The sequence below is a fragment of the Gouania willdenowi genome, chromosome 15 (assembly GCF_900634775.1).
Source record: "Gouania willdenowi chromosome 15, fGouWil2.1, whole genome shotgun sequence".
NCBI classification, from domain to species: Eukaryota; Metazoa; Chordata; class Actinopteri; order Blenniiformes; family Gobiesocidae; genus Gouania; species Gouania willdenowi.
In genome coordinates, this window is record NC_041058.1 from 14,703,747 (window position 1) to 14,727,200 (window position 23,454).

General features: G+C 34.8%; 2 pseudogenes; both read right to left on the bottom strand.

Annotated features, from left to right (window-relative positions):
* Positions 1–1,272: 1,272 nt before the first annotated feature.
* LOC114476370 (peroxiredoxin-like 2A) lies at positions 1,273–5,312 on the bottom strand (annotated as a pseudogene).
* A 1,315-nt stretch (positions 5,313–6,627) lies between these two features.
* Positions 6,628–9,152, bottom strand: LOC114476368 (peroxiredoxin-like 2A; annotated as a pseudogene).
* Between the last annotated feature and the right edge of the window lie 14,302 nt (positions 9,153–23,454).

Here is a 23,454-nt window from a genome sequence, read left to right on the forward strand (position 1 = left end):
CTTGTTTTAGTCACAACTTTGTGTATTAAAGGCACAAATGTATTTATAGACAATCCTGTGTCACATATTCGCTCCATGTGTGTAGAACTGTCAGTAATGGTGCTCATTGTTTCTCCCCTCAGTTGTTTTTCTGAATGTTGAAGACTTGACTCTGAGCAATAGAATAAAACTGTCTCATTGAATATGCAATCCTGTCTGGTTCATTTATTTAATAAATAAAAAACTGTTGCAGTTGTATATAGTTAATTTACACACATGCAGCACTAGTAACGTGTTTCATCAGCAAATGAAAGACCTAAAATGAGCAATTAAATGCACATTAAATGACTGAATAATTCATATCTCAACCCCTCCAAATACACATGGATACAAATTTCTCATGCTTATCAGATGATGGCATACTTTTTTTTTTTTTGTCTCAAATTGATGAAAAAAACAAAAAAAAAATCAAAATCCTACAACTTTCTTCAAATTATTTTACTAACTTAAGTAACAATTGTTCATAATATCAAGGAAATTTAAGTTAAATTTAACAGGTTTGATATTGTCAGCCTCTTATATTGTAGTTTATATGTAATTTATACCTGGAAGTGCTAACTAGCGCAAAATATGGTTGAAATTGCTTTTTTGCCAGTCAAAATCTGTGGCTCATTTGAGCTCAAACTGGTCTGTAATTGGCCCCTGAACTAAAATGAGTTTGACACCCCTGCTCTAACCTTTGTAATACTTTTAAGCAGATTTTGATCCAGGATTGTTGGCCTAATTGTTAGTAATAAAATTGTTGACTGTACAATTTAAGACCAATGTAATAATACTGCAGCTAAAAAACACTGACAGTTTTTTTTTCTTTCTTGGTTGTTAAGGCTGCAACACCTGATTTTATTTTATTTTTTATTAGATATAATTGATATAATGTAGACCTCATAGATCAATGAATGAAACATTTACTCCAAAAGAAAAAAAGATTGAAATGAATTAATGCTTGAAAGTTTGTCTTTATCTCCAAAGTAAACACTCCATTAGTTTAGATTTTCATGCACTGCATAGTGGGACGTGTAGCCATGGAGACGGCGTTTATTATGATTATTTGGTTTTGGTATGGTTTTTAGGGATTTTATCTGATTAAATTTGGTAGCTTTATATAACTGACCATTGAAGTCCTGTGTGTACCCTTACTTACATCCTAAAAATACCAGTCACGGTGATACTGGTGAGAAAGAGGGTGCAGAGACTATTTGTAAGGCTCGAAAAGAAAAACAAGACAAAATTGAGTGAAAATCTATTCATGAGGTCTTTATTTAGTCATATACACAAAATCTAAACATAGGTTTCACACCGTCATTGCTACCAACACCTGCTCCAAACACCACCAACGGTTCTCCTTTTCTGTCAGACAGCTGAGCCTCAGAGTGCGTTTAGGCATCAAACCTGCTCCTCTCTGTGTCGAGTTTAGAGCCAAGTCGTCATTATCTCACACTATACTTTCCCCATCAGTCAGAGGAGGACCATAGTGGAGCTTGACCACAAGTGAAAGGGCTTTTACACATAATTGTGCATTACTGACCTTAAAGTTATCAACTACCTGAATGAAGACGCTCCCGTTTGAAAGATGTTTTAAAAGTCTTGGAGGTAGGAAAATGAATCGACTAATGCTGGACTTACACTAGCACTGTCCTGTATTTCACAGCTCTGTTTAAATGCCTGTGAGCAGGTCAATGTGTCAAAAACAGAGGTATTTTGTGATTGTAAAATTAGTATCCTATTGATGGACGGACTTATTTTCATCTCAGTGTGACATGGTAAACTTTAGTTTCTCTAAAACTATCTCCCTGCTTTTGAAGTAGTTATTGTTTCACTGGTACTATTTTTTCAGCAGCCTCCATAACGTCAGACAGCTCCACCTTGTTGCCAAACTCTCTCTCTTTGTGTTCCAGTAGAATTCCCTGCAGACAAACAATGGCGTTAGAACAATGATGTACTTGTGCACACACTAGTCTGTGTGCCAACGACTGGTTACCTGCTCTCCTGCTCCGATGACAAAAACTCCGCCCAAAACAAAGCCCTCTCCATTCATGTTTCCTTGGTAACCAGTCCTCCAGGCACGGATGAAGTTTTGCCACACACCTAAACGAATGAAGGCCAGACCACCCATCTTCCTCTGCAGTGGACCATAAAATTGTTTCTGGAAAAAAAAAAAAGGAGAGAGTTTAGTTAGTCTCATCATGACCATCAATAAGCACATTAATAATTGTGTAAATGAAACTCCTGGTGCTTCTGGTTGTTGTCATTCTAAGTGTTAAACTGTTGAAAAAACTCAAAATTCTTTGAAAAAAACCTTTAATTTTCCTCAAATTACAACATATTTCCCTTAATTGAATAGAAAAAAATCTAGGGAATTTATAGTGAAGGTCCTGTTGGGAATGATATCCATCACTTATTGCTTGGACACAGTCAGTTTCTTCCATATTGTATTTTACGTATACGTAGAAGTGCAAACTATGGCACTCATTTTACTCGTTTTCCTGCATATAATCTATGGCTCACTTGAGATCAAACTGCTACATTTTTGGCCCCTGAACTAAAATGAGTTTGACACCCCTGAGTTGGAAGATGGGGTTTGGTTTAAAATCAGAGCTTTTTCAGATTTTTGTTTACATTTGTGTCTTTTCTAAAGAAACATCTTCAAATCCAATTAACTCAGAGGTTCCCAACCTTGTTTGGATTGTGACCCCATTTCAATAGCAAGAATTTCTGGTGACCCCAAAGACATTTTTTTTTTTTTAAATAGAAGTTTTTCATCATATTTGACGATTGTGTTTTAAATTAAAAAATGACCCTATTTACACTCCAGGCGACCCCATGGTTGAAAAACACTGAATTTACTGAATTGAAATTGCTGCAATGCAATATTTAAAAGTGTACCTAACCAAATAAGATTTATTTATGTCAGTACATACTGCTGGGGAAGAGTTCTGTAATTATAATTAATAACTTGTCTTTTTTTTAATACTACTTACCTTACGGGAATACTTGCTGTTGTTTTTTTTAAATCCTGTTTTACTGATAACTGATCACTTATCTATTTATATCTGTACTGTATCTCTTTCTCTCTCTCTTTTTTTTTTAATACTACTTGCCTTATGTATATACTTGCTGCTGTTTATCCTGCTGTACGAGCCAATGCCAATGTTCTTATCTGTACTGTAAAGTTAAAGTTTGAATGACTATAATAGAAGTCTAAGTCTAATTAAGATTTATAAGATTGAGTTGAAGCAGGGTTTTTCCAACACCCATTCCAACCTTTTCATCTAGAAAGATGTCCCCAGCAAAGTGTGGCCTGAAGTCCTGGATTTCTGTGCCAATGTTTTCTTTGACCACAGCGACCAAAGGGACCCCGAGCGCTTCCAGCTGGGGCTTCAGAGAGGACAGCTCAGAGGCCTCCTGTAACAGGACAAAGTCAGAACTAATGTCGCCTTCAACCCATGTCGAATAATCACAAACTTTCTAACTAATCACCTCTCTGCACAAAAATCATCCTGGGCGCCGCACAGCCATGACCACGGCCCCGTTCTTCTCCCACAGGCTCTTTGCTTTGATGACCTTGTCGGCTGCGGCCCAAACAAAAATCATCAGTTGCTTAAAATGCGACACAATAGTGATAATTCACGACTAAACTTGAGGATAAAAGATTTGGCCTGGTGGAAAGACTACAACATTCATGGTCACATTCCAGTGTTTCAAGAGAAACTAATCTGTAACACCAGCAGCTTTTAAAGAGGCTTTTCTTCTATACTGCTACACAAAGCCTCATTCACTGCATACAATGAATGTAAACATGCTGTAAAACACCTCTGTGATGACATAACTTCATGGTTTTAGCTCCTGCTGGCATTCAGCTCATATTCACAGACATTATGTAGAAGTACCATCAGTGGTGGAGCCCAAGTCTGCATCTTCAAGGTAGTCCAGGGAAACGTTGGCACCTTTAGGCAAACACAGGTCTGTGTTAGCCAGGAAAATACCAGCAAGGGCCGCGCCCACAGCACCCAGACCCAGAGACCACAGACCCATCCCTAGCAGTTCCCCCTCCACTGCAGACCCTGAGGATGACACTGCAACACACAAGGACACAAACATGAACGTTACTGTATGCAACTATGAAATTTTTGGCAATTAAAACACTTCATGTACTACATGTGGTTGAAACAGACAAGCATTTTAACCTTGTACTGCTTTGTCACTCTAGAGCAGAGGTTCTCAACCTTGGGGTCGCCAGATGCTTCCAAGAAACTAGAATTTTTTTAACAATTAGAGCTCTTTTACCCTTTTTCTGCAACTACACCAAACTTGCCATATTTTAACCTATTTTCATCACATTTTCTTGCCATATTTTTGCTCCTTTTAATGTATTTTTGCTACATTACTCCCATTTCTGCCACTTTGCCATCAAATTTCAATACCTTTTCTGCACATTATTTCCACTTTCAAGACATTTTCAGCAACTATAAATCCTTTCCACCACTTTTCCAACCTAATGACCATTATTTGCCGATTTAAACTAATTTACCCTACATTTTAAAAATTCCATTACCCACAATTTGCAACATTTAACCAATTTCTGTGGTTTTTAAAATCCCATTTTACCACCGTTTCCACCATTTTTTCTGATTAAAATAAGGATTTACATCTTTAAGATGACTATATACTTTGGCGCAAATAATAAACTTCCTGGATAACAGTGGATATTATTCAGATATATATATGACTATATGGATGGGCCCCAAAAATCTCTCCCCTTTATTGCTCTGTATCAATGGCCCTGTCTCCACATGACTGTTCTTCAATGTTAATGTAAAAAAGCAGTTACAGCCACGTCACGAAGCCATTTATGAAGATAATAACCTTCTATTATTGTTGTATAACCACATAATATACAAAAGCAGGCATTCCTGAAGATGGAGTGAAATGTACGTTATACGCAAAGGGCTTAAAGAGGTAAACGCAGTAGAAGTTTAGAGATACTTTGTTTTTAGTGTTTATCATTAAACACCGAAATGTGAAAGTGACACGGTGATTAGTACGTAAGCTTATAGCTTAGCAAGAACGAGCTAAATGCTATCTATGCTAGCCCACACATGGAGACCTACTGCTGATGTTGTACATGTTTCACTCACGCACGTGTATAAGTGTAATGAATTCATACAATTATTAAATACATTCACCTGAATGATCACAGAAGCTCCACGGTGTCACCTCTTCAGCCGGTCGTCTGTCAACACGGTCCTGCGCAGGCGCACATCTCAATAGATTTATTAAAGCCAAGATGGGCGGTATTTCCGGGTGTTTCCATGGATACCGATGGCGTGCGTTATCTCATTGGACACTTCAAGTGATTGACAGGTGACTCCTATTGCGCGTTTATGTGATTGATGAGTAAATGAGAAACTTTAACATTGCAATGAAGTGTCTGGCGTGGATAAAAGAGGGTTTGATTCCTGAACTACACTAAAGTGAGTGTTCTTAATTGGTTTGTTGTGGAATTTAAACAATTTAGGATTTTACTGCACACAGAGAAGACATTTTGTTGAGATATTGAGTTTACTTACAATGCGAGAAAGCCAACGTTATCATTATGAAGGCCTTCAAGCTAACGTTAGCCTGAGGCTACTTGTCATAATACTACATATTAGAGATTATACAATAATTGTATAGCACACAGTTCATTTAGGGGCTTTAATTCAACTCACTTTGCAGAAACAAGTTAAAAATGTGCTGACCTTTTGACTGCTTTTAAAGTCTACATATAAGTCTAATTATACCTAAATTTAAATATTTACTGAGGGTTTCTGTAGCCATACCTATCATGTTTATCACGTTTTCTTCCTCATATCATTTTTTTTAAAGATAAATAAATACCATATGGGCTGGGGTAGAGGTTCTCAATAATTTTTCCATCTACATTTTCGTGTTTGTAAAAGCAAATTGGCTGTGATACAGTACATTCCATTGTCTAATGATTTTTAGTTCTTTTCCTAAATATTTTTAATAGTTTGGATCCATGTGCAGCATCATTCATGCAGCTCATTAACTTTGTAACAGGCATTTTAGATGTGTTGTTCAAAATTAAGAGAAAATCGACCCATTACACCTTACTCCATATCTGATTTGATTGTGAGCATTGACGGGGTGAAATAATACAACTGTTTTTCTTTTTAGAATTAACTTTTAACATCTGTGTGTGAATTATACTCCATTTACTTTTTCCAGAGGCGAATTTGACAGATTGTGTGGCTGGTGAGTGAGACTGTGAACTGAAAAGCAATGAAGGTATTTCTTCACAATGTGTACCACATTCAAGGGAGAAGCAGCCAGTAAAGTCAGATACATTGACAGGTAAGATGTGATGTGTTTTGGTTTTATTTTAATTTTTTTAAGGTAAATGCATTACATCCATCACAGCACTTTTCAGTTAGGTTCTTTTTGCGTGTCATGTAGCATCCGACTTGCTCTTTCTTCAGATTTTAGAAGCAAATCATCATAAAAACACACAAACTTCCCCGCACACAGGCATCAAGCAACAGCGATGGAGCAACACATCATATTATGTCTTAACAGTGATTTGGTCAGTGTAGTTTTGCTGGAGCAGATATTTAATCTAAACCTCTTATTTATAGTCAAAACATGCTCATGGATACGTGCATCTACCACGCCATGTCCATTGTAATCTGGCGGGCGGCTCTCAAGACAGCCAGCATATTTACTTTATCTCCAAACTCCTTCTCACGATGCTCCAGTAGAATCCCCTGGTTGAATAATAACATCACCCGTCACAAACCATAACAAACAAGCAATGATACGGATGTATTTTTACTAGGGCTGAACGATTAATTGCATTTGCGATATTATCGCGATATCATAAAATGCATTTTTTGTCCTGTCTTGTACTGTCCTGTTGAGTTCAGAGAGTGTTCAGGAAGTGCAGTCCACATGTTTACATGTTTCACAAAATGTGAAGTTAGCTGGATAAGTTGAAGAGGTAAAGCCACAGAAGTGTTTGCTTTATTGTTGTAATCTGTGTTATTAAATGTATATTTTATATTTATTTAAAATTTAAATAAATCTGAAATTGTTTATTCTGAAACAGATCGATTTATTGCTTGTGTTCATTGAAAAAGACATGACAAGCGGCCCTTGAAAAAATAATCGCATATTAAATCGCAGTCGCCATTAGATTATTTTACAAAATCGTTCAGCCCTAATTATTACTATGTTTTTTGTAGCGTACCTGATCTCCAGGTCCAATGACGAATAACCCACCTAGCACAAGTCCTTCCCCTCTCCAGTTTCCTCTGAAGCCCTTCCGATAGGCCCTCCAGAGGTTCCTCCACACCCCCACACGCAGAAACATGGAGAAAAACATCCACCTCTCTTGGGGGCCGTAGAAATTTCTCTGCGTAGGACCAAAGTAGCTTATCGGCTTAAATGTATAAACCCTAATTTTAATACCATGACATTCTGAATGTTTAAAGAGAAGCACTGTGCTTAAAGCAAACCTGATGATCCACATAGACTTTCCCAGAGAAGTACTTCTTGAAGAGGTCCAGCTCCTTGCCAATGTTTTCTTTCACCACTACAATTAGTGGGACTTCAATGTCCTGTAGCTGGGACTTGAGAGAGGACAGCTCAGCAGCCTCCTGCAGATTGAGGATACATAGAAATACACATAATCAATGGAAACTGGCTGTCCTAATTCATGCACACATGGTGGCACACCTCATACCTCTCTGCACAGCAATCATCCAGGTCTTCGTACAACCATGACCACGGCACCCGTCTTCTCCCACAGAGATTTAGCCTTTGGTTTCTCATGGACTGAAAGCAACCACACAATTTAAAAAACGAAGAAGTTAACAGCAATTGTTTAAATTTAGTACAGTTTAAATAAGTACTGTTTTGCTCATTTCATACATTTGATGATACAATTCTATAGTTTTTTTTAAATCTAAAAGTATTTTTTTCTAATTTAATAGGATTAGTGTGTTTCAATCATTCTTTCATATTCCACTGTTTAAAAAAGGGAATGTAGAAAGACACTTTCTCAGACAAACATTATAATATACTAATTATTACACCTGATACAAATCCATTTAAATGAACTAAAAAAAAACCACACAAATAAACAAACCGCTAGCCCTCTGTGTTTTTAAACTCACTCTGTGGAATGACTCATTATTTAATAATCACTGAAAGAACAATAATGATAAAATAAAACACTTTTCAGTGTATATTCAGTATATCAGGGAACCATGTTGGTCTTAGTTATAAGTTGTAATAAAAATACTAAATTGAGCTGTATGTGAACCAGATAATGACACCTCATATTTATAAAAAATGTCAAAAAAAAGTATTAGTGTTAATATTAGTATCGATTAAAAAAACAAATCCTCGATGAACCCAATTCCTCAGTTTGAAAATGGAACATCTATAGGTGTGAGGTATTCAGGTCTTTTATCAGAAGCACATTCAAGTCTAGTTGTATTTAGGAATTGCAGTTGTCTGAGTTTTCCTCTTTCCATCCAGATATAATTTCCTTCTTCAGTAACAGCAGGTCAAACACAAATTGTACATTTTCATATAATTATAGGTAATCCGACTGAGGTGGTCAGAAAGTCTTCAGATCAGTTGATCTGAATTTGTGGGTTCTCTTTCTTTACTCACCTCCGCCTGTGGTCTTCAGCTCTGTGTCCTCCAGCAACTTTAGGTCAGCCCATACTGGTTTGGTCTGAAACCAGTCTGTGATGCTGCTGATGAGCTCTGCAAAAAACAGGCTGACCATCTTCAGGGCTGCAGTCGCAGTCACCATGATCCCAAACAGGGTCCTCAGCCCTTCACCATAAAAAAAATGTGCAGATTACAGTCGAATCAATGATGTTGCTTGAAGAGCCTTGATCATTCTATCACTAAATAAGTCCATCAATCTGCAGTCTATCTATCTTTGATGCAAAAACAACATATCACAATAACTGTGTTTTTTTGTGATACAATGAAATGATTAAGTTTAAATTGGACAATTGTTCAGCCAGTTTCCTTTTGTGTAAATGTAAAATAGTGCTACTTACCAGACTGTGCTGTGCTGTGCTGTGCTGTTGGTGTTGTGCAGGAATCAGATGTTTTCAAGTAGCCCCTTAAGCCCTCTCAGCTCAGATCAGACCAATCACAGTGGAAGCCTCTCTTATATGGGAAGCAAACATTTTTTTAGAGAAGGCCATCACAAGACCCTCAAAATTAGTGCAAATATGATGTGCACACTTAAACTGGGCTGAAAATGCAGGAAAGCATTAAAAAAATAAATAAAAGTGGAAAATGAGAAAAAAGTGACAAACACCCCAAATCCGAGGTAAGGCTATAGTAAGGCATAAAAAGTGACAAATTTCGGATTTTTATTTTTTTTTAGATAAGGCCATCACAAGACCCTTAAAACTAGTGCAATTGTGATGTGCACACTTAAACTGGGCTGACAATGCAGGAAAGCATTAAAAAAATGAATAAAAGTAGAAAATGAGAAAAAAGTGACAAACACCCCAAATTGTAGGTAAGGCTATAGTAAGGCATAAAAAGTGACAAATTTCGGATTTATTTTTTTTTTTAGAGAAGGCCATCACAAGACCCTCAAAACTAGTGCAAATATGATGTGCACACTTAAACTGGGGTTAAAATGCAGGAAAGCAAAAAAAAAAAAAAGTGGAAAATGAGAAAAAAGTGACAAACACCCCAAATCGGAGGTAAGGCTATAGTAAGGCATAAAAATTTGAAAAAAATTTTAATTTTTATTTTAGATAAGGCTGTCACAAGACCCTCAAAACTAGTGCAAATTTGAGAATTTGAGAAAAAAGTGACAAACACCCCAAATTGGAGGTAAAAGGCATAAAAAGTGACAAATTTTGGATTTTTTTTATTTTTTAGAGAAGGCCATCACAACAAGACCTATAAAACTAGTGCAAATATGATGTGCACACTTAAACTGGGCTGAAAATGCAAGAAAGCATTAAAAAATAAATAAAAGTGGAAAATGAGAAAAAAGTGACAAACACCCCAAATCGGAGTGACAAGTGACAAATTTTGGATTTTTTTTTATTTTTTAGAGAAGGCCATCACAAGACCCTTAAAACTAGTGCAAATATGATGTGCACACTTAAACTGGGCTGAAAATGCAGGAAAGCATTAAAAAATAAATAAAAGTGGAAAATGAGAAAAAAGTGACAAACACCCCAAATCGGAGGCATAAAAATTTGAAAAAAATTTAAATTTTTTTTTTTTAAGATAAGGGCATCACAAGACCCTTAAAACTAGTGCAAATGTGATGTGCACACTTAAACTGGGCTGAAAATGCAGGAAGACATGAAAAATGAAAAAAAAATGTGGAAAATGAGAAAAAAGTGACAAACACCCCAAATCAGAGGTAAGGCTATAGTAAGGCATAAAAATTTGAAAAAAATTAGAATTTTTTTTTTTAGATAAGGCTATCACAAGACCCTCAAAACTAGTGCAAATATGAGAATTTGAGAAAAAAGTGACAAACACCCCAAATCCGAGGCATAAAAAGTGACAAATTTCGGATTTTTTTTTTTTTTTTTTAGAGAAGGCCATCACAAGACCCTTAGAACTAGTGCAAATGTGATGTGCACACTTAAACTGGGCTAAAAATGCAGGAAAGCATTAAAAAAAAAAAAAGTGGAAAATTAGAAAAAAAAGTGACAAACACCCCAAATCAGAGGCATAAAAGGCATGAAAATTTGAAAAAAATTAGAATTTTGGATTATTTTTTGTTTTTTTTTTTAGATAAGGCTGTCACAAGATCCTTTAGGAGAGCAGGGACTTAGTGGTGGCCTAGTGGTCACGGACACTGGGTTTGTAATCAGAGGATTGCTAGTTCAAGCCCAACCTGAGTATATGCAGCCCACCTCCTACCAGGGAGGGGCTAAATGCAGAAGACAAAATTCATATCTGAAATAACATACAGTATATGACCAATAAATTTTAACACCCCAGTCGCATTTTCCACTTTTTTAAAAACTTTTCGTACCTTCCTGCATTTCCACCCCATTTTAAGTGTGCGCATCATAATGAGAAAACAGTGACAAACACCCCAAATTGGAGGTAAGGCTATAGTAAGGCATAAAAATTTAAAAATTATGGAATTATTTTTTTTTTTTAGATAAGGCCATCACAAGGCCCCTAAAACTAGTGCAAATATGATGTGCACACTTAAACTGGGCTGAAAATGCAGGAAAGCATTAAAAAAAAAAAAAGTGGAAAATAAGAAAAAAGTGACAAACACCCCAAATCGGAGGTAAGGCTATAGTAAGGCATAAAAATTTGAAAAAAATTTGAATTTTTTTTTTAGATAAGGCTATCACAAGACCCTCAAAACTAGTGCAAATATGAGAATTTGAGAAAAAAGTGACAAACACCCCAAATCCGAGGCATAAAAAGTGACAAATTTCGGATTTTTTTTTTTTTTTTTAGAGAAGGCCATCACAAGACCCTTAAAACTAGTGCAAATGTGATGTGCACACTTAAACTGGGCTAAAAATGCAGGAAAGCATTAAAAAATAAAAAGTGGAAAATTAGAAAAAAAGTGACAAACACCCCAAATCAGAGGCATAAAAGGCATGAAAATTTGAAAAAAATTAGAATTTTGGATTATTTTTTGTTTTTTTTTTAGATAAGGCTGTCACAAGATCCTTTAGGAGAGCAGGGACTTAGTGGTGGCCTAGTGATCAAGGACACTGGGTTTGTAATCAGAGGATTGCTAGTTCAAGCCCAACCTGAGCATATGCAGCCCACCTCCTACCAGGGAGGGGCTAAATGCAGAAGACAAAATTCATATCTGAAATAACATACAGTATATGACCAATAAAGTTTAACACCCCAGTCACATTTTCCACTTTTTTAAAAACTTTTCGTACCTTCCTGCATTTCCACCCCATTTTAAGTGTGCGCATCATAATGAGAAAACAGTGACAAACACCCCAAAACCGAGGTAAGGCTATAGTAAGGCATAAAAAGTGACAAATTTCGGATTTTTTTTTTTTTTTTAGAGAAGGCCATCACAAGACCCTTAAAACTAGTGCAAATATGATGTGCGCACTTAAACTGGGCTGAAAATGCAGGAAAGCATTAAAAAAATAAATAAAAGTGGAAAATGAGAAAAAAGTGACAAACACCCCAAATCGGAGTGACAAGTGACAAATTTCGGATTTTTTTTATTTTTTAGAGAAGGCCATCACAAGACCCTTAAAACTAGTGCAAATATGATGTGCACACTTAAACTGGGCTGAAAATGCAGGAAAGCATTAAAAAAATAAATAAAAGTGGAAAATGAGAAAAAAGTGACAAACACCCCAAATCGGAGTGACAAGTGACAAATTTCGGATTTTTTTTATTTTTTAGAGAAGGCCATCACAAGACCCTTAAAACTAGTGCAAATATGATGTGCGCACTTAAACTGGGCTGAAAATGCAGGAAAGCATTAAAAAAATAAATAAAAGTGGAAAATGAGAAAAAAGTGACAAACACCCCAAATCGGAGTGACAAGGGACAAATTTCGGATTTTTTTTATTTTTTAGAGAAGGCCATCACAAGACCCTTAAAACTAGTGCAAATATGATGTGCACACTTAAACTGGGCTGAAAATGCAGGAAAGCATTAAAAAAAAAATAAAAGTGGAAAATGAGAAAAAAGTGACAAACACCCCAAATCGGAGTGACAAGTGACAAATTTCGGATTTTTTTTTTTTTTTAGATAAGGCTGTCACAAGATCCTTTAGGAGAGCAGGGACTTAGTGGTGGCCTAGTGGTCAAGGACACTGGGTTTGTAATCAGAGGATTGCTAGTTCAAGCCCAACCTGAGTATATGCAGCCCACCTCCTACCAGGGAGGGGCTAAATGCAGAAGACAAAATTCATATCTGAAATAACATACAGTATATGACCAATAAAGTTTATCACCCCAGTCACATTTTCCACTTTTTTAAAAACTTTTCGTACCTTCCTGCATTTCCACCCCATTTTAAGTGTGCGCATCATAATGAGAAAACAGTGACAAACACCCCAAATTGGAGGTAAGGCTATAGTAAGGCATAAAAATTTAAAAATTATGGAATTATTTTTTTTTTTTTAGATAAGGCCATCACAAGGCCCCTAAAACTAGTGCAAATATGATGTGCACACTTAAACTGGGCTGAAAATGCAGGAAAGCATTAAAAAAAAAAATAAAAGTGGAAAATGAGAAAAAAGTGACAAACACCCCAAATCCGAGGTAAGGCTATAGTAAGGCATAAAAAGTGACAAATTTCGGATTTATTTTTTTTTTTTAGAGAAGGCCATCACAAGACCCTTAAAACTAGTGCAAATATGATGTGCGCACTTAAACTGGGCTGAAAATGCAGGAAAGCATTAAAAAAATAAATAAAAGTGGAAATGAGAAAAAAGTGACAAACACCCCAAATTGTAGGTAAGGCTATAGTAAGGCATAAAAATTTGAAAAAAATTTTAATTTTTTTTTTAGATAAGGCTGTCACAAGACCCTCAAAACTAGTGCAAATTTGAGAATTTGAGAAAAAAGTGACACCCCAAATTGGAGGTAAAAGGCATAAAAAGTGACAAATTTTGGATTTTTTTTATTTTTTAGAGAAGGCCATCACAACAAGACCTATAAAACTAGTGCAAATATGATGTGCACACTTAAACTGGGCTGAAAATGCAAGAAAGCATTAAAAAATAAATAAAAGTGGAAAATGAGAAAAAAGTGACAAACACCCCAAATCCGAGGTAAGGCTATAGTAAGGCATAAAAAGTGACAAATTTCGGATTTTTTTTTATTTTTTAGAGAAGGCCATCACAAGACCCTTAAAACTAGTGCAAATATGATGTGCACACTTAAACTGGGCTAAAAAAGCAGGAAAGCATTAAAAAAATAAATAAAAGTGGAAAATGAGAAAAAAGTGACAAACACCCCAAATCGGAGTGACAAGTGACAAATTTCGGATTTTTTTTATTTTTTAGAGAAGGCCATCACAAGACCCTTAAAACTAGTGCAAATATGATGTGCACACTTAAACTGGGCTGAAAATGCAGGAAAGCATTAAAAAAATAAATAAAAGTGGAAAATGAGAAAAAAGTGACAAACACCCCAAATCCGAGGTAAGGCTATAGTAAGGCATAAAAAGTGACAAATTTCGGATTTTTTTTTTTTTTTTAGAGAAGGCCATCACAAGACCCTTAAAACTAGTGCAAATATGATGTGCGCACTTAAACTGGGCTGAAAATGCAGGAAAGCATTAAAAAAATAAATAAAAGTGGAAAATGAGAAAAAAGTGACAAACACCCCAAATTGTAGGTAAGGCTATAGTAAGGCATAAAAATTTGAAAAAATTTTTAATTTTTTTTTTTTAAGAAAAGGCCATCACAAGACCCTTAAAACTAGTGCAAATATGATGTGCACATTAAACTGGGCGGAAAATGCAGGAAAGCATTAAAAAAATAAATAAAAGTGGAAAATGAGAAAAAAGTGACAAACACCCCAAATCGGAGTGACAAGTGACAAATTTCGGATTTTTTTTATTTTTTAGAGAAGGCCATCACAAGACCCTTAAAACTAGTGCAAATATGATGTGCGCACTTAAACTGGGCTGAAAATGCAGGAAAGCATTAAAAAAATAAATAAAAGTGGATAATGAAAAAAAGTGACAAACACCCCAAATCGGAGGTAAGGCTATAGTAAGGCATAAAAATTTGAAAAAAATTTTAATTTTTTTTTTTTTAAGATAAGGCCATCACAAGACCCTTAAAACTAGTGCAAATGTGATGTGCACACTTAAACTGGGCTGAAAATGCAGGAAAGCATAAAAAAAAAAAAAAAAGTGGAAAATGAGAAAAAAGTGACAAACACCCCAAATCGGAGGTAAGGCTATAGTAAGGCATAAAAATTTAAAAATTATGGAATTATTTTTTTTTTTTAGATAAGGCCATCACAAGGCCCCTAAAACTAGTGCAAATATGATGTGCACACTTAAACTGGGCTGAAAATACAGGAAAGCATTAAAAAAAAAAATAAAAGTGGAAAATGAGAAAAAAGTGACAAACACCCCAAATCCGAGGTAAGGCATAAAAAGTGACAAATTTCGGATTTTTTTTTTTTTTAGAGAAGGCCATCACAAGACCCTTAAAACTAGTGCAAATATGATGTGTGCACTTAAACTGGGCTGAAAATGCAGGAAAGCATTAAAAAAATAAATAAAAGTGGAAAATGAGAAAAAAGTGACAAACACCCCAAATTGTAGGTAAGGCTATAGTAAGGCATAAAAATTTGAAAAAAATTTTAATTTTTTTTTTTTTAAGATAAGGCCATCACAAGACCCTTAAAACTAGTGCAAATGTGATGTGCACACTTAAACTGGGCTGAAAATGCAGGAAAGCATTAAAAAAAAAAAAAAGTGGAAAATGAGAAAAAAGTGACAAACACCCCAAATCGGAGGTAAGGCTGTAGTAAGGCATAAAAATTTGAAAAAAATTTGAATTTTTTTTTTAGATAAGGCTATCACAAGACCCTCAAAACTAGTGCAAATATGAGAATTTGAGAAAAAAGTGACAAACACCCCAAATCCGAGGCATAAAAAGTGACAAATTTCGGATTTTTTTTTTTTTTTTTTAGAGAAGGCCATCACAAGACCCTTAAAACTAGTGCAAATGTGATGTGCACACTTAAACTGGGCTAAAAATGCAGGAAAGCATTAAAAAATAAAAAGTGGAAAATTAGAAAAAAAGTGACAAACACCCCAAATCAGAGGCATAAAAGGCATGAAAATTTGAAAAAAATTAGAATTTTGGATTACTTTTTGTTTTTTTTTTAGATAAGGCTGTCACAAGATCCTTTAGGAGAGCAGGGACTTAGTGGTGGCCTAGTGATCAAGGACACTGGGTTTGTAATCAGAGGATTGCTAGTTCAAGCCCAACCTGAGCATATGCAGCCCACCTCCTACCAGGGAGGGGCTAAATGCAGAAGACAAAATTCATATCTGAAATAACATACAGTATATGACCAATAAAGTTTAACACCCCAGTCACATTTTCCACTTTTTTAAAAACTTTTCGTACCTTCCTGCATTTCCACCCCATTTTAAGTGTGCGCATCATAATGAGAAAACAGTGACAAACACCCCAAAACCGAGGTAAGGCTATAGTAAGGCATAAAAAGTGACAAATTTCAGATTTTTTTTTTTTTTTTTAGAGAAGGCCATCACAAGACCCTTAAAACTAGTGCAAATATGATGTGCGCACTTAAACTGGGCTGAAAATGCAGGAAAGCATTAAAAAAATAAATAAAAGTGGAAAATGAGAAAAAAGTGACAAACACCCCAAATCGGAGTGACAAGTGACAAATTTCGGATTTTTTTATTTTTTAGAGAAGGCCATCACAAGACCCTTAAAACTAGTGCAAATATGATGTGCACACTTAAACTGGGCTGAAAATGCAGGAAAGCATTAAAAAAATAAATAAAAGTGGAAAATGAGAAAAAAGTGACAAACACCCCAAATCGGAGTGACAAGTGACAAATTTCAGATTTTTTTTATTTTTTAGAGAAGGCCATCACAAGACCCTTAAAACTAGTGCAAATATGATGTGCGCACTTAAACTGGGCTGAAAATGCAGGAAAGCATTAAAAAAATAAATAAAAGTGGAAAATGAGAAAAAAGTGACAAACACCCCAAATCGGAGTGACAAGGGACAAATTTCGGATTTTTTTTATTTTTTAGAGAAGGCCATCACAAGACCCTTAAAACTAGTGCAAATATGATGTGCACACTTAAACTGGGCTGAAAATGCAGGAAAGCATTAAAAAAATAAATAAAAGTGGAAAATGAGAAAAAAGTGACAAACACCCCAAATCGGAGTGACAAGTGACAAATTTCGGATTTTTTTTATTTTTTAGAGAAGGCCATCACAAGACCCTTAAAACTAGTGCAAATATGATGTGCACACTTAAACTGGGCTGAAAATGCAGGAAAGCATTAAAAAATAAATAAAAGTGGAAAATGAGAAAAAAGTGACAAACACCCCAAATTGGAGGTAAGGCTATAGTAAGGCATAAAAATTTAAAAATTATGGAATTATTTTTTTTTTTTAGATAAGGCCATCACAAGGCCCTTAAAACTAGTGCAAATATGATGTGCGCACTTAAACTGGGCTGAAAATGCAGGAAAGCATTAAAAAATAAATAAAAGTGGAAAATGAGAAAAAAGTGACAAACACCCCAAATTGGAGGTAAGGCTATAGTAAGGCATAAAAAGTGACAAATTTCGGATTTTTTTTTTTTTTTTAGAGAAGGCCATCACAAGACCCTTAAAACTAGTGCAAATATGATGTGCGCACTTAAACTGGGCTGAAAATGCAGGAAAGCATTAAAAAAATAAATAAAAGTGGAAAATGAGAAAAAAGTGACAAACACCCCAAATCGGAGTGACAAGTGACAAATTTCGGATTTTTTTTATTTTTTAGAGAAGGCCATCACAAGACCCTTAAAACTAGTGCAAATATGATGTGCACACTTAAACTGGGCTGAAAATGCAGGAAAGCATTAAAAAAATAAATAAAAGTGGAAAATGAGAAAAAAGTGACAAACACCCCAAATCCGAGGTAAGGCTATAGTAAGGCATAAAAAGTGACAAATTTCGGATTTTTTTTTTTTTTTTAGAGAAGGCCATCACAAGACCCTTAAAACTAGTGCAAATATGATGTGCGCACTTAAACTGGGCTGAAAATGCAGGAAAGCATTAAAAAAATAAATAAAAGTGGAAAATGAGAAAAAAGTGACAAACACCCCAAATTGTAGGTAAGGCTATAGTAAGGCATAAAAATTTGAAAAAATTTTTAATTTTTTTTTTTTAAGATAAGGCCATCACAAGACCCTTAAAACTAGTGCAAATATGATGTGCACATTAAACTGGGCTGAAAATGCAGGAAAGCATTAAAAAAATAAATAAAAGTGGAAAATGAGAAAAAAGTGACAAACACCCCAAATCGGAGTGACAAGTGACAAATTTCGGATTTTTTTTATTTTTTAGAGAAGGCCATCACAAGACCCTTAAAACTAGTGCAAATATGATGTGCGCACTTAAACTGGGCTGAAAATGCAGGAAAGCATTAAAAAAATAAATAAAAGTGGATAATGAAAAAAAGTGACAAACACCCCAAATCGGAGGTAAGGCTATAGTAAGGCATAAAAATTTGAAAAAAATTTTAATTTTTTTTTTTTTAAGATAAGGCCATCACAAGACCCTTAAAACTAGTGCAAATGTGATGTGCACACTTAAACTGGGCTGAAAATGCAGGAAAGCATTAAAAAAAAAAAAAAAAGTGGAAAATGAGAAAAAAGTGACAAACACCCCAAATCGGAGGTAAGGCTATAGTAAGGCATAAAAATTTAAAAATTATGGAATTATTTTTTTTTTTTAGATAAGGCCATCACAAGGCCCCTAAAACTAGTGCAAATATGATGTGCACACTTAAACTGGGCTGAAAATACAGGAAAGCATTAAAAAAATAAATAAAAGTGGAAAATGAGAAAAAAGTGACAAACACCCCAAATTGTAGGTAAGGCTATAGTAAGGCATAAAAATTTGAAAAAATTTTTAATTTTTTTTTTTTTAAGATAAGGCCATCACAAGACCCTTAAAACTAGTGCAAATGTGATGTGTGCACTTAAACTGGGCTGAAAATGCAGGAAAGCATTAAAAAAATAAATAAAAGTGGAAAATGAGAAAAAAGTGACAAACACCCCAAATTGTAGGTAAGGCTATAGTAAGGCATAAAAATTTGAAAAAAATTTTAATTTTTTTTTTTTTAAGATAAGGCCATCACAAGACCCTTAAAACTAGTGCAAATGTGATGTGCACACTTAAACTGGGCTGAAAATGCAGGAAAGCATTAAAAAAAAAAAAAAAGTGGAAAATGAGAAAAAAGTGACAAACACCCCAAATCGGAGGTAAGGCTGTAGTAAGGCATAAAAATTTGAAAAAAATTTGAATTTTTTTTTTAGATAAGGCTATCACAAGACCCTCAAAACTAGTGCAAATATGAGAATTGAGAAAAAAGTGACAAACACCCCAAATCCGAGGCATAAAAAGTGACAAATTTCGGATTTTTTTTTTTTTTTTAGAGAAGGCCATCACAAGACCCTTAAAACTAGTGCAAATGTGATGTGCACACTTAAACTGGGCTAAAAATGCAGGAAAGCATTAAAAAATAAAAAGTGGAAAATTAGAAAAAAAGTGACAAACACCCCAAATCAGAGGCATAAAAGGCATGAAAATTTGAAAAAAATTAGAATTTTGGATTATTTTTTGTTTTTTTTTTAGATAAGGCTGTCACAAGATCCTTTAAGAGAGCAGGGACTTAGTGGTGGCCTAGTGGTCAAGGACACTGGGTTTATAATCAGAGGATTGCTAGTTCAAGCCCAACCTGAGCATATGCAGCCCACCTCCTACCAGGGAGGGGCTAAATGCAGAAGACAAAATTCATATCTGAAATAACATACAGTATATGACCAATAAAGTTTAACACCCCAGTCACATTTTCCACTTTTTTAAAAACTTTTCGTACCTTCCTGCATTTCCACCCCATTTTAAGTGTGCGCATCATAATGAGAAAACAGTGACAAACACCCCAAAACCGAGGTAAGGCTATAGTAAGGCATAAAAAGTGACAAATTTCGGATTTTTTTTTTTTTTTTAGAGAAGGCCATCACAAGACCCTTAAAACTAGTGCAAATATGATGTGCGCACTTAAACTGGGCTGAAAATGCAGGAAAGCATTAAAAAAATAAATAAAAGTGGAAAATGAGAAAAAAGTGACAAACACCCCAAATTGTAGGTAAGGCTATAGTAAGGCATAAAAATTTGAAAAAATTTTAAATTTTTTTTTTTTAAGATAAGGCCATCACAAGACCCTTAAAACTAGTGCAAATATGATGTGCACATTAAACTGGGCTGAAAATGCAGGAAAGCATTAAAAAAATAAATAAAAGTGGAAAATGAGAAAAAAGTGACAAACACCCCAAATCGGAGTGACAAGTGACAAATTTCGGATTTTTTTTATTTTTTAGAGAAGGCCATCACAAGACCCTTAAAACTAGTGCAAATATGATGTGCACACTTAAACTGGGCTGAAAATGCAGGAAAGCATTAAAAAATAAATAAAAGTGGAAAATGAGAAAAAAGTGACAAACACCCCAAATTGGAGGTAAGGCTATAGTAAGGCATAAAAATTTAAAAATTATGGAATTATTTTTTTTTTTTAGAGAAGGCCATCACAAGACCCTTAAAACTAGTGCAAATATGATGTGCGCACTTAAACTGGGCTGAAAATGCAGGAAAGCATTAAAAAAATAAATAAAAGTGGAAAATGAGAAAAAAGTGACAAACACCCCAAATCGGAGGTAAGGCTATAGTAAGGCATAAAAATTTGAAAAAAATTTTAATTTTTTTTTTTTAAGATAAGGCCATCACAAGACCCTTAAAACTAGTGCAAATGTGATGTGCACACTTAAACTGGGCTGAAAATGCAGGAAAGCATTAAAAAAAAAAAAAAAAGTGGAAAATGAGAAAAAAGTGACAAACACCCCAAATCGGAGGTAAGGCTCCGATAAAATAAGGCATAAAAATTTGAAAAAAATTTTAATTTTTTTTTTTTAAGATAAGGCCATCACAAGACCCTTAAAACTAGTGCAAATGTGATGTGCACACTTAAACTGGGCTGAAAATGCAGGAAAGCATTAAAAAAAAAAAAAAAGTGGAAAATGAGAAAAAAGTGACAAACACCCCAAATCGGAGGTAAGGCTATAGTAAGGCATAAAAATTTGAAAAAAATTAGAATTTTTTTTTTAGATAAGGCTATCACAAGACCCTCAAAACTAGTGCAAATATGAGAATTTGAGAAAAAAGTGACAAACACCCCAAATCCGAGGCATAAAAAGTGACAAATTTCGGATTTTTTTTTTTTTTTTTTTAGAGAAGGCCATCACAAGACCCTTAAAACTAGTGCAAATGTGATGTGCACACTTAAACTGGGCTAAAAATGCAGGAAAGCATTAAAAAATAAAAAGTGGAAAATTAGAAAAAAAGTGACAAACACCCCAAATCAGAGGCATAAAAGGCATGAAAATTTGAAAAAAATTAGAATTTTGGATTATTTTTTGTTTTTTTTTTAGATAAGGCTGTCACAAGATCCTTTAGGAGAGCAGGGACTTAGTGGTGGCCTAGTGGTCAAGGACACTGGGTTTGTAATCAGAGGATTGCTAGTTCAAGCCCAACCTGAGTATATGCAGCCCACCTCCTACCAGGGAGGGGCTAAATGCAGAAGACAAAATTCATATCTGAAATAACATACAGTATATGACCAATGAAGTTTAACACCCCAGTCACATTTTCCACTTTTTTAAAAACTTTTCGTACCTTCCTGCATTTCCACCCCATTTTAAGTGTGCGCATCATAATGAGAAAACAGTGACAAACACCCCAAATTGGAGGTAAGGCTATAGTAAGGCATAAAAATTTAAAAATTATGGAATTATTTTTTTTTTTTAGATAAGGCCATCACAAGGCCCCTAAAACTAGTGCAAATATGATGTGCACACTTAAACTGGGCTGAAAATGCAGGAAAGCATTAAAAAAAAAAATAAAAGTGGAAAATGAGAAAAAAGTGACAAACACCCCAAATCCGAGGTAAGGCATAAAAAGTGACAAATTTCGGATTTTTTTTTTTTTTTAGAGAAGGCCATCACAAGACCCTTAAAACTAGTGCAAATATGATGTGCGCACTTAAACTGGGCTGAAAATGCAGGAAAGCATTAAAAAAATAAATAAAAGTGGAAAATGAGAAAAAAGTGACAAACACCCCAAATTGTAGGTAAGGCTATAGTAAGGCATAAAAATTTGAAAAAAAATTTTAATTTTTTTTTTTTTAAGATAAGGCCATCACAAGACCCTTAAAACTAGTGCAAATATGATGTGCGCACTTAAACTGGGCTGAAAATGCAGGAAAGCATTAAAAAAATAAATAAAAGTGGAAAATGAGAAAAAAGTGACAAACACCCCAAATCGGAGGTAAGGCTATAGTAAGGCATAAAAATTTGAAAAAAATTTGAATTTTTTTTTTAGATAAGGCTATCACAAGACCCTCAAAACTAGTGCAAATATGAGAATTGAGAAAAAAGTGACAAACACCCCAAATCCGAGGCATAAAAAGTGACAAATTTCGGATTTTTTTTTTTTTTTTTAGAGAAGGCCATCACAAGACCCTTAAAACTAGTGCAAATGTGATGTGCACACTTAAACTGGGCTAAAAATGCAGGAAAGCATTAAAAAATAAAAAGTGGAAAATTAGAAAAAAAGTGACAAACACCCCAAATCAGAGGCATAAAAGGCATGAAAATTTGAAAAAAATTAGAATTTTGGATTATTTTTTGTTTTTTTTTTAGATAAGGCTGTCACAAGATCCTTTAAGAGAGCAGGGACTTAGTGGTGGCCTAGTGGTCAAGGACACTGGGTTTATAATCAGAGGATTGCTAGTTCAAGCCCAACCTGAGCATATGCAGCCCACCTCCTACCAGGGAGGGGCTAAATGCAGAAGACAAAATTCATATCTGAAATAACATACAGTATATGACCAATAAAGTTTAACACCCCAGTCACATTTTCCACTTTTTTAAAAACTTTTCGTACCTTCCTGCATTTCCACCCCATTTTAAGTGTGCGCATCATAATGAGAAAACAGTGACAAACACCCCAAATCCGAGGTAAGGCTATAGTAAGGCATAAAAAGTGACAAATTTCGGATTTTTTTTTTTTTTTTAGAGAAGGCCATCACAAGACCCTTAAAACTAGTGCAAATATGATGTGCGCACTTAAACTGGGCTGAAAATGCAGGAAAGCATTAAAAAAATAAATAAAAGTGGAAAATGAGAAAAAAGTGACAAACACCCCAAATCGGAGTGACAAGTGACAAATTTCGGATTTTTTTTATTTTTTAGAGAAGGCCATCACAACAAGACCCTTAAAACTAGTGCAAATATGATGTGCACACTTAAACTGGGCTGAAAATGCAGGAAAGCATTAAAAAATAAATAAAAGTGGAAAATGAGAAAAAAGTGACAAACACCCCAAATCGGAGTGACAAGTGACAAATTTCGGATTTTTTTTATTTTTTAGAGAAGGCCATCACAAGACCCTTAAAACTAGTGCAAATTTGATGTGCACACTTAAACTGGGGTTAAAATGCAGGAAAGCAACAAAAAAAAAGTGGAAAATGAGAAAAAAGTGACAAACACCCCAAATCGGAGGTAAGGCTATAGTGAGGCATAAAAAGTAACACATTTCGGATTTTTTTGAAAAAAATT